This window comes from Equus caballus, chromosome 27 (assembly GCF_041296265.1).
Source record: "Equus caballus isolate H_3958 breed thoroughbred chromosome 27, TB-T2T, whole genome shotgun sequence".
In the NCBI taxonomy this organism is placed as follows: Eukaryota; Metazoa; Chordata; class Mammalia; order Perissodactyla; family Equidae; genus Equus; species Equus caballus.
In genome coordinates this window covers 13896349-13908466 of record NC_091710.1, presented here as the reverse complement: position 1 = coordinate 13908466, position 12118 = coordinate 13896349, and the positions used below count along the sequence as shown (strand labels likewise).

Genomic DNA, 12118 nt, shown 5'->3' with positions numbered 1-12118 from the left:
AGGCCTCCATTGTTCACAACATTTAAATTATTTTTTATTTATTCATTGGTCATTTATATTGAGTCCAATGGCAATGCAGTTACAGAAAGTGAGATAAGGAAATAAAAAAAGACCATATTCCAAAGTAGAATTGTTACTTTGCTAAGACAATTTTTGAGCATTACTGTGTCTCCAAAACCCTCCATCACATCTCCCTCTTTCTGAACCAATCAATCAACAAAATGATCAAAGTCCCTGCTGCAATGCACATTCAAGTCCACAGGACAACTAAACTTTGTGAATCATCTGTCTTTGCTGGGATACTTTAAGTAACGAGGAACTCATCACCTATTGAAATACTAATTGCTTAATAATTATTATTTCAAGTGTTAGAATTAATTACACTGAGCTTTAAAAAACTGATTAATCTATTATCATTAAATAATATTTTAGCTTCCTTTAGTTGTTCATTCAATGGCTTCAAGTCATAAATTTTGGAATATTCTGTCTTCAAACCAAGATACACACAGCACTTGTATCGTTTTTTTCCCAAAACACTTGTATCTTGAGTCAATGTCGTAAGTTCCTAGAATGTCAGTAGAGTGGTCAGATAAAATATCATAGAAAAAGTGAGCAGACTAGACGGACACAAGAAACAAGCTATATGGAAATATTCAGGGACAATATTCCAGGACACTGAATAGAAAAGGAGTCAAGTCTTGGGTAATTTGAAAAGTACTAAGGAAGCTGGAGTGCTGGGAGCAGAATGTGCAAAGAGAAAAGTAACAAACAAATTGAAGAAGCAATCACAGCAGAGAACAAGGAGGACCTGGTAAACTGTGAAGGTTTTGGCCTTTCTTCCCTGTCTTAAGCTTTAAGAAAACACATACCACAAAGTTTAATATATATAAGAAACATCCAGTATTCTGTTTCTGATGACAATTGCATGGATTTTACAAAGATATTATTTTCGCTCCATATGAATTTTTTATGTTCAAATGAAGATAATATTCCCAGTGATTTTACCCAAATATGAGAGGAGAAAACAGAGAACAGCAAAAATAGTGAATGAAAACAAAAACAACAAATTATCACAACAGTCATTCTTGATGTGTAAATAAGCTAATTGATCACTTGGTTTTATTCACTTAACAGGAAGGATTAACAGTACGTTTGTGTTCCCAGTACACACATGAAGCTGGATACCACTGTGGCAATTGAGCAGAGGAGTGACATGCTCTTTCTTCTGTTTTAAAAGGTTTATACTGGCTGCTTTATTATTTACAGAAAAATTGCAGGTGGGTGCAGAGGGATTGCAAGGAGATTATTGAACCCTCCAGGTGAGAAGATGTGGCACTTTTTCCAAAGAGTGTGCAATGTTGGTGGTTAATGGTGATCAGCTTTTGAATATATTTTCAGTGGAGCCAGGTGATTTTGGTGAGAAATCATGTGTTGGGTCTAAGAGAAACAAGTATCAAATTCAAGGTTTCTAGCCTGAGCAAATGGTAAGATGGAGTTATCATTAAGGAGGTAGGGGAGGCTCAATAAGGGGAGACCATGGAGTGAGGCAGGAATGCAGGTTAATTTGTGTTAAATTTCAGTTGCTGATTCAACATGTGAGCATGAATGTCAAATAGGGTAGTTGTTTACGTGAAGCTTGTATTGAAGCTTGATGCACACATTTGGGTGTTGAGGGCCAAATGACAGCATTTAAAGTCAAGAGACTGCTTAAACCATCAGAGAAGTGAGGGTGAACTGAAAAGTATTCATCCCTGAGGTCATATATTAGCAAATTGGAAGAGGTGGAGATGGTTGAAAAATAAATGGATAAAGTATGAAAAGACAGAGCTGTAGTTGAACTCAGAGCACATAGTCAAGCATGTAAAGTGACAAGAGTAGATCCAAGAATAAGGAGAGATCAACTATGTGATGCTGAAGAGAGATCAAGATGGTTAGGAATGAGAATGGATAAATGGAGAGTGATGTTGCGGTAGAAGGATTGTGATGTAGCAGTAAGGGAAAGGCCCTGACTGTGGCGCATTCAAATGGGGATCGAGGCAGCTGGGAGAGACAACACCCTCAGGAAGGAAAAGAGTAAAGGTGAACAGACAAATGCAAGCAGTGTTTGGAAAACAGAGTAGCATTGAGATCTTTTCTTCTCAGTTTTGTCTTTTAATTTAAAAGGGATAGAAACACCAGCCTGTTGACATGCTGAGGCAACGATGCAGCAGAGAGGGGGTCATCATTGATTCAGGGAGTAAGAGGATGTAATGCCTGCAATACCTTCCACTATCTGGAAGAGTGAAGCTCCCAAAGCACGTATGGATGGATTTACCTTAACCTGGGCATAGACTGTTTCTTCAGAGGAAGATGTAGGAAGCAGGTGCACAGAAACATAAGGTGGCACATGGGGAACTTAATGGCCTGAGCATCTGATATTCCCATTAGAGTATTTCAGTACTTTTTTCAGTACAATAGGTCTTTTGCTGATGGTATAGATAGACACGGAAGTTTTGGACATTTTAAAAGAGATGAACATACATGAAATAGTCACTGAAGAGAATGGAAAATTAAACAGGTGAAGTTAGTGTAGAATGGTTAACCCACAGTGCTAAGGACACATCGGAGTTTATTGGTTATGAATGTTAAGGTGGCAAAGATATGTGTTGCCTCTCACCTCCCTTATTTTATGGAAGCTCATGTATGGCAGGTGGATGTTGGATTTAATCAGAACTCAGTTTGACAATGAACCAAGTGAAACTGAGGGAAAGGTCACAAGTTGAATCTGTACAGGAAGGAGTTGTTACTGTGGCTGAGTGTGATATTCAATGGAACAAGAAAGGATATAGATGGAGGTACACATTAGCTCAGCCCAAGACTTCATGAACACATACACAACAGAGTATCTACAAATACTGTCTGAGGGAGGGGAGAATGCATCAATTTCCCCAAGATTTTTTTTTATTCTTTTTTTTTTTTTTGAGGAAGATTAGCCTGGAGCTAACTACTGCCAATCCTCCTCTTTTTGCTGAGGAAGGCTGGCCCTGAGCTAACATCCATGCTCATCTTCCTCTACTTTATATGTGGGATGCCTATGACAGCATGGTTTGCCATGTGGTGCCATGTCCGCACCTGGTATCCAAACCAGTGAACCCTGGGCTGCTGAACCATGTGAACTTAACCCTTGTGCCACCAGGTCACCCTCCTGACTTCTTTTTTAGGCAAAACTCACAAGTGAGAAAAGAAAGGAATTTCCTTCCCCATGCACCTTAATTTTTTTAAACTTTGTTGTTATCAGTTTATGAGTTTGGTTTCAATCAGTGTCCTTTTTGCCTATATCTTTGGATCTCAGACTTTTTCCAGGTTTCAGAGAACCCTACAAATGGAATTTGCAGAGATTCATTCCAAGATCTAATATTGACATTCAGCTTGTGATATGAAAATGTATTTTTATAAAAGTTAGATGAAATTATGCATTTGTTCTTACAAAATGCTGTACATAAAAATTCAAACTACTTAAAAAAGTTTATTTCTGAAGTTCCAAATATCAATTGTTACAAATATTTTTATGCCTTGTTTATACTGCTTTTCCAAAATGTTTCTCCTCTCCACAGGAAATGGAGCCCCAAAGTATATCCACTGTCACTGAGTTTCAGCTGCTAGGATTCCAGGACCTTCTTGAGTGGCAGACCCTCCTCTTTTCCATTTTCTTGTTCATCTACTTCCTCACAGTAACAGTGAATGTTGTCATTATTGTAGTGGTGGGCCAGGACCAGCGACTGCACTCACCTACGTACATGGTCCTCAAACACCTCTCATTTCTGGAGATCTGGTATACATCCACCATTGTGCCCCTTCTCCTATCCAACCTGCTTTCCTGGGGCTAGTCCATCTCTTTCCCTGCCTATATGGCCCAGCTCTACTTTTTTGTGTTCTTTGGGGCTACTGAGTGCTTTCTTCTGGCCATGATGGCCTATGACCGATATCTGGCCATCTGCAGCCCACTACACTACACTTTCTTGATGAGTCCTGAGATGTGCAGCAAGTTGGTGGCAACCTCCTGGTTGACAGGTTTCAGCACAGGATTTTTGCCCTCCCTGATGATTTCCAAGTTGGATTTCTGTGGGCCCAATCAGATCAATCATTTCTTCTATGACCTCCCTCCCCTCATGGAGCTCTCATGTTCCAGAATTTATATCACAGAGATGGTCATCTTTATCCTGTCAATTGCTGTGCTGTGCATTTGCTGTTTTCTTTCCTATCTTTTCATTGTGTCCTCCATATTGAGAATTCCTTCAGCCTCTGGCTGGATGAAGACTTTTGCCACATGTGGCTCCCATCTGCTTGTTGTCACTATCTACTATGGATCCATGATCTCCATGTATGTTTTCCCCAATACCCATCTGTCACCTGAAATCAACAAGATCATTTCTGTCTTCTACACCGTGGTCACCCCATTGCTAAACCCTATTATCTACAGCTTGAGGAACAAAGACTTCAAAGTGGCCGTTAAAAAAGTTGTGGCAAGTAAATGTGGCATCTGTGGAGTAAGAATGAAGGAAATTTTCTTTATTAGTTAAGGAATATCAATACAGGATATCCAGTGGATTAAGTTCAGGGATAAGTGAATAGCCAGTTCAGAGCCTTCAGAACTAAACGCCATCATCAGCATTATGTCAAATTCCACAAGCCGTAATGAAATAGCTTCTTCATGACCCCTTTCCAACAACTAGTCAGAAGATAAATTGGCCCTGTGAAACTATTTTGGGGGTAATTTTGCCTTTATAAGCTTTCTTTCATCTTCTGACTTCAATCTGATTTTATAATTCCATTGCATGATGATGACACATACATTCCTTTCAGATTCTGCAATATGATTAATCTTGTGTTCATAAAGCCTAAGTACAGAAATTTATACACTTTTGAAATACTGTTAGGACACTGGACTTGTAGACTCAGCATCGTGTGCTATTGGTTCTTGTTAAATATCTGCAGAATGAATGAATTATAAAAGAAAAGAAATAATATGTGAATTGCGTGTTGACTTAAATTATCTGCTAATGACAAGAAAGAACAAAGAAGGATTTTTGAGACACCAAAGATTTATCCATAATAACTTAGAACTTTAATATTTTTTAACAGAATTTTAGGAGAAGAAGGAAGGGCCACAGGTTGGGGGGAAGGATGAGTGGAAAAGGATGGAGTGGGAGAGGGAGAAGGAGAAAGACAAAGAAACAGAAAGAAAGTCAGAGAGACAGATAAAAATGAAAAAGAAATAAAGAAACAGGGACAGAGAAGGAAGGAAGGGAAGAGATCAGGGGAAATGGGAATGGAAGGGAAAAGATGGCAAGAGAGGAAGGAAGGAGGGGAAATAGGAAGGAAGGAAGGAAGGGGAGAGTAGGGAAGGGAAGGGAAAGGAACAAAAAGAAAAGGGAGGGAACAAAAAACACAAAGTGTTATACGCTGTCGTGAGCCCTGGGTGTCAAAGACCATACATTAATAGGCTTAAATCACTCTCAAATATTCTTTTGTTCAGCCGATATTTAGAAGACCTCTACTAATCCTGCCCATTATTCTATTCATTGATTCCATAAATATTTTCAATCCCCTCATATATGCCAGTCCTCTTGCTGTAGTCTGGATTGATATAGAAACAACCAAGGAAGACTTTGCCTTAGTGGAGCATGCAGTCTTCAGAGGGAGAGAAAATTGTAATGAATCATCAAAGGAAAAATTGATTTATTTCTATCTGTGATGATTGTTATGAAACAACAAAGTTCAAGCTGGTGTATGCACATTGAACAAGAAGGTCTGAATGAACATAGAGGGTTAGGAAAGTTCTCTATGCTTAAGTAGTCATTTAACCTACACTTGAAGGATGAGAAGAAGAAGACTAGAAATGATTGTCCACGTAGGGAACATGGCATGAATGCAGGAGGAGGAGCATGGAGAAGCTCGGGATGGAGTAAAAAAATGATTCCAGAGATAAAAGCAAGAGCTGTTCTCTGAAGGTCATTAAAAGCCCTATAGGTCTAATGGATTTTACACTAAGAGAAATAATTGAATATGAAATGGTATCAATTAGGGAATGACACGATACATTTTTTCATTTGTAAATATTATTATTGTTTGGGGAAAAGACTGAAAGAGAGCAAGACTTGCTGGGACCATTTCGGTAGCCCATATAGGACATGAGGTTGACTTTATTTTAAGTTTGATGATGTAATCTATCATAGGAAGAGCTTCACACATGGAGAAGTCAAGGATGGAATATCTAGACTCACTCATCCATTTACTTGCAGCGGCACCAGTTTACAGTCTATTAAACAAATGTGATAGATTCCACAACTACCTTTGAGTTTCAGGGGTAAATGCACTTTTACCATTTGGCTCATGCAATTTCCTCTCACCGCATGTCTTTGTGTTCTCTTGCCATTCTTCCATCCTTCAAGTTTCCTTTTCTCCCAGGTTTTGACTTGTGAGAATCATTTAGTCTGTATTAGATCCATCTGGTACAAATGGTACATTGGAATCTGTGATGGGATAAGAAGTGGGTGATACAGGGAGGAAAACATCAGTGGACTGGCATTTTGGATAGAATACTAAAAACCAATCTAATATCTTACCTTGTTCATCTCTGATTTGTATATTTATTGTATGTTATATTTAACTAGATATGAATTATCTTAGCAAAAGATTCTTTCTAAAGTATTAAACTACATTGGTGCCTGACTCTTCATATGTGCAGAAGGATTCTTGATCCTCATATGGGAGACTTCAAGAAATGATGCTAAATGGATATTTGTATATGTGGATCTGGAGCTCAGAGGTGTTACCTGGCTAAAAGTTTTTAAAATTGTAAGTTTTCACCACATAGATGATATTTTAAAATATGGAAATGGATAAGATTCCCAGGAATAAAGCATAAACCAAGAAAATAAAACTGAAGAGTAAAATGGAGGAAAGGAGGAATGTCAAATCATAAATTTTAAGTGAAGCAGAGGGACCTGAAAAGGAACTAAGAAGGAATAACTGCAGAGTTGCGAGGGCATTTGTGAGGTGGTTGTACAGACTCTTCTAAGGGAGTAAGTGTTCTGAGAAGGAAGACAAGATGAGCACAAAAGGTGATAATTATGAGGCTTTCATTAAAGTGCTCAACACAGAGGCTACTATTGTTCCTGGGGAAGGCAATAAAGGCTAGATTTGTACTTCATTGACTGGACTAGGGAGGGTGTACGCAAGACTGGTGATAGTGAGAGAGGGAATGGTTTGTACAGAAATGGAAGAAGTAGTGTGTGTAAACAAGTATCTTGAAAATGCATTGTAAAAGTGTCAGAAAAATGCTGATTTGGAGGTGTAGTTGCATTTTTTTAAGATGTTATCATCTGAATTAGTATGAACACTTGCAGTGAGGGTCCATTAATTAGTAAAAATTTAAGGAATCAATACAGAGAGTGAAAGCTGACAGCCTGAGGTTGAAAAGGAAGGGATCTAGGGCAAATGTGTAGATAGCATTGAATAGGGAAAGCATTTTAAATATTGTGGGATGCAGAAGAGAGGGGATCATTGCAATGTGATGAGGGTTTAAGGAAATAGAGCTATGACTTGCACAAATTTTCACCAGAGGAAGTACCTCGTTGAAGTAGGATATGAGATTTATTGTCATCTTGAGCTGCCAGTTGGCTTACTGCTTTAAACCATGTCAGCTGTTTGGGCTCTGTCCAATATGGTGAAAGGCAGGATTCATTTTGAGTTGAGGCTTAGCTCTGTTGGTAGAGTAAGAGATAGAGGCAAAGAAATGATGGATATTAATTTGAGAAGAGAAATCAATATATATGTGACAAGTGGAACAAAAAATGACTAGAAATCCAGAATTTTAAAAAAATGTAATTATAATAGGGTTATTTGAGTTCTGTGGATTGATGGGGAGTAATACTTAGAGGTTTAGTGGCTCAAAATATTGATTTAAGAAATGGTTTAGTTTGGGGTAACAACAAAACCAAACCAAACGTATAGCTAAGAATAAGTGAGATAATCAAGTCATGAGAAGAAAGATGAATTGGTCACAAAGCTGAGGACAATAATTCCATTAGGAAACAAAGTCATGACTGTAGTGTTATCTCTAAATGAGTGGGCGTGCCTAGTAGTTACATGGATCATCTCAATGAGGAGATAATGAGTTGTTCACTTCCTTAGCATGAGTCTTAAAGGAAGATATTTTAAAAGGGAATAGATGAACAATATCCAGTACAAAGCAGTAAATAGCAAGGATTTTATCATGCCCACAGAATGACCATAAAATATGAGGCGAGAGAGAGATGTTAAGCAGTTCCACTTGAAGAATTAGTGCTCAGTTTCCATTCAAGCTAGGAGATGAGGTAAGATTTATAAAGAAGTGATGACTGAACAGGAAATATTAGTTCCAAATGGGCCAACTCTCTGTGATTGACTCAGGTTTATCAGAACTTTCCAAGACATCCCCTAGGAGATGGCTGTCAATTTTCTCTACAGGGGTCACCCAAGCGTTGAGTTGACTACACCAATTGAAATATTTCAGGGTCCCTACTTTTGATGGAGGTGGATTTAATGTGTTTTAAGTTAAACACAACCTAATCTTTAGTTCCTTTTAAAAGAGTCTCTAGAGCACTGTCTTATGGTGCTGAGTCAATAGTATATGTCTTGTTGATTATTTCAGTTGTTCAAGAACTAGGTGTATCGTGTATTTTTGTTCCTTTTTTTTTTTTTTTGAGGAAGATTAGCCCTGAGCTAACTACTGCCAATCCTCATCTTTTTGCTGAGGAAGACTGGCCCTGAACTATAATCCATGCCCATATTCCTCTACTTTATACGTGGGACGCCTACCACATCATGGATTTTGCCAAGCGGTGCCATGTCTACACCCAGGATCCAAACCGGCAAACCCTAGGCTGCCCAGATGTGGAATGTATGCACTTAACTGCTGTGCCACTGGGCCGGCCCATGTATCGTTTTTTAAAAACACATTTCAGACATTTGCAGTTTTTGTTACAGCAATGTCAACCTACAAAAACAGAAACCAATTTAAGAGGCAAAGCATTTATTTGGGATCAAAGAATCATAATTCAGGGAGCACAGATTCAGATGGAAACCCAAATAGTGTCCTCATTACAGGAGAAGAGCTCAGTGTTTTTATGAAAAAAGGCATAAAGATGAGGTAAGTTGTATTAAGAAGTGTTAATTGGTGGTAGATGAGTTAAGGCTAGGTTTGTACTTCACAGACTAACTTGAGATTTGGTCACCAGGCAGAAGACTAGATTTGGACTTCATTGATTAATTAGTAATTCAGTCATCAGCAAAGTCCAATTTTCTCAGTCCTAACAAGCTGGATATTCTTGACCTTGTTGACTTCTTTGAATGTCCATGGTTTGGTACAGTGTGGAAGATAAAGAAAACACGATATGTAAGGCAATTGCTCTGAAATGGCTGCTCTGGCTCTGTTTCAATATGGCTCCACTCATGTCATCTTTCACAGCAAAGGCCAGAAAAATGTTATGGAAGTTTCAACAAAGTTCATCCCCATTACTGTGAATCATTTCTGCAGCTGGATGTTTTACCAGTGGAACAAATAAAACATAATTTTTATAGTTGTTTAAAAAATTGAGTGATGTGTCTGATTTGTCTATTAAGTCTACAAAATAAAAAATAGCATGTTTATTATGATTTAACTGTCATTTGTTTTTGTTAAATATATCACCTTACCAACAATTAAATGATGGTAAAGAAAAGAGAAATTAACATGTAATTGCCATAGAAATAGAGGAAACCATCTATTTTTATAAAAATGGTGGGAAATAGATGTTAATAACTTCTCTTTTGCATTTACTCTTCTTAACCACAAAGTAACATGGCTTTTATTACAAAGATAAGGAAAATGAATGAGATGTAAGCCCAAATTCTCTCTTGAAATTCTAATATTCTATTCTATTTGTAAATTAGTTTGTTTAACTAATTAGATACAAGATATATAATTTAAAATGTATTTCATGTCCCATTTATAAGCTCTTTCTATCTTTAAGGTTTTAGTCTATGCTTCAAAAGAAACTGTCCAATTCTGTGTTTTTAATTTTAATCTAGTTCATTAAAAACGTTTTCTTATAGTTGAAAATCATCTCCTATAAAAACCCATTCATACATGCATACCAAAAACAAAACAAAAAAAGCAAATCAGTACAAAACAGACCTTGTTTGCTTTCAAAGGTATAATTTACCAAATTGCTGTGCCATCCTTAGCTTGAGAGAAAAGAGAAAGAAATTTCCTTAAATTTGAAGAAAATAAAACATTAAAACCATCAGAAATATTTTAGACAGAGTGATAGGATTTCTAATCATCTTCACCAGTTCACTTTGCCATGTGTAATCTTCTGTTAGCAGTTTCATGAAGTCATAAGTTTCTCCATTAGATTTCAGTAATTTCTTACGCAGTTCAGTTTTATAATCTGGAAATTTATCCGAAATCTGCATTCTAGAGCAAATGTTAGAGTCCTTTCCATGAATTTCTCTGAAGATGAATCATATTTTTCAGGAGCAACAGAGCAAAACAAAAACTGTCTGTAAATAACAAAGGGCCTCAGAAAGGCAATTGACAAAGAAATTTGATTAATTCTATGACATACAGCACTTCAAGATAATAACTACAATTATTGCTGACAACCAGAACAAATCAGAATTTAGGCATGTTATAAAGTTTTTAAAACCTTTATATCAATAGCATTTACCCACATAATAACACCTAGGAAGGTTCATCATCAGTTATTTGACAATGTTTCCCAAGTAATTTGACATAACAAATAAGCCTAATTAGTTTAGTATCTTCTTCTTTATAGGAAGAGAGCGAACAAGTTTCTTTAGGTAGTCCCAGAGCTAAGTGGAGATTCTTAAAGTTTCCTTTTTCTAAATTAAAAGAAAGACTTTAATTTTTGGGAAAGCTCATCAAAAATATGAAAAAGTATTGGGGCCAGCCCAGTAGCAGAGTTGTTTGGTTTGTGTATTCTGTTTCAGTAGCCCAGGTTCACCAGTTTGGATCCCAGGCATGGAATTATGCACCACTTATCAAGCCATGCTGTGGCAGGCATCCTCTATATAAAGTAGAGGAAGATGGGCATGGATATTAGCTCAGGGCCAATTTTCCTCAGCAAAAAGAAGAGGATTGGTGGTGGATGTTAGCTCAGGGATAATCTTCATCAAAAAGAAATTAATTAATCAAATAATTAATTGATTAATTTAAAAATCAAAATTTTTTAAGACTTGGTCAAATAGGAAAAAATGCTTATTATACATTTAATCAAAATGACAAGAGAAAATCAGAAAAAGTTTAACAGACCTCAGTCTTTTTGAATATAGGAAATTATTTTAACAAAATATAGTTTTTCTTTCTTTTAGGTAAACTTACTCAAAAATAAAGAAAAACCTCTTATAACCTCTTTATCAAGGGCAGACCAAAAGCTAGAGAAAATTATCTCTTTAAGAGACAGAATACCAAATTCTAATTTTTCATAAACTTATTTTAGACATTAAAAATCTTTTACTTAGTTAGATTTACTTTAACCTTGTCTACTTGATCATTCATAAACTCCTCAGGATTTTACTTTCATGATCCTTTTACATTCAGAATTTAACAAAAATTTGTCCTTTTCTCTTATTTAGTATTTTAAGACAAATTTATCTTTCTTAACAAAACAAAGAAAAATAACTCTGTTCTTTATATCTTCTTTACTGAAAACATACATTTTAATTTCCCTGTAGACAAACTTTCTAGAAGTATATTCTTTCTCACAGAAAACTCCTCAACATGTACAAAAAGTGCCCGTCAAGAAACCTAAGCATTTCAGGTTCTGTGAGATAAGAAACCAAAGGCAGACAAATCTATGCTTAATAATTAATTTCTTTTTTTATTGTGGTAATGTTGGTTTATAACACTATATAAACTTCAGGTATACATCATCATATTCTGATTTCTGTGTAGTCTACATCGTGCTCACCATCCAAAGACCAATTACAATCCATCACCATACACAAGTGCCTAATAACCTTTCATCCTCCTCCGTTCCCCCTTCCTCTCCGGTAACCACCAATCCAATCTCTTGTCTCTATGTGTTTGTTT

The 12118-nt window shown here is 36.7% G+C and overlaps 1 pseudogene; it reads left to right on the top strand.

The window, feature by feature from the left end:
• The first annotated feature begins 3596 nt into the window (after window positions 1–3596).
• On the top strand, window positions 3597–4559 carry LOC100058308 (olfactory receptor 11L1-like; annotated as a pseudogene).
• Window positions 4560–12118: the final 7559 nt, after the last annotated feature.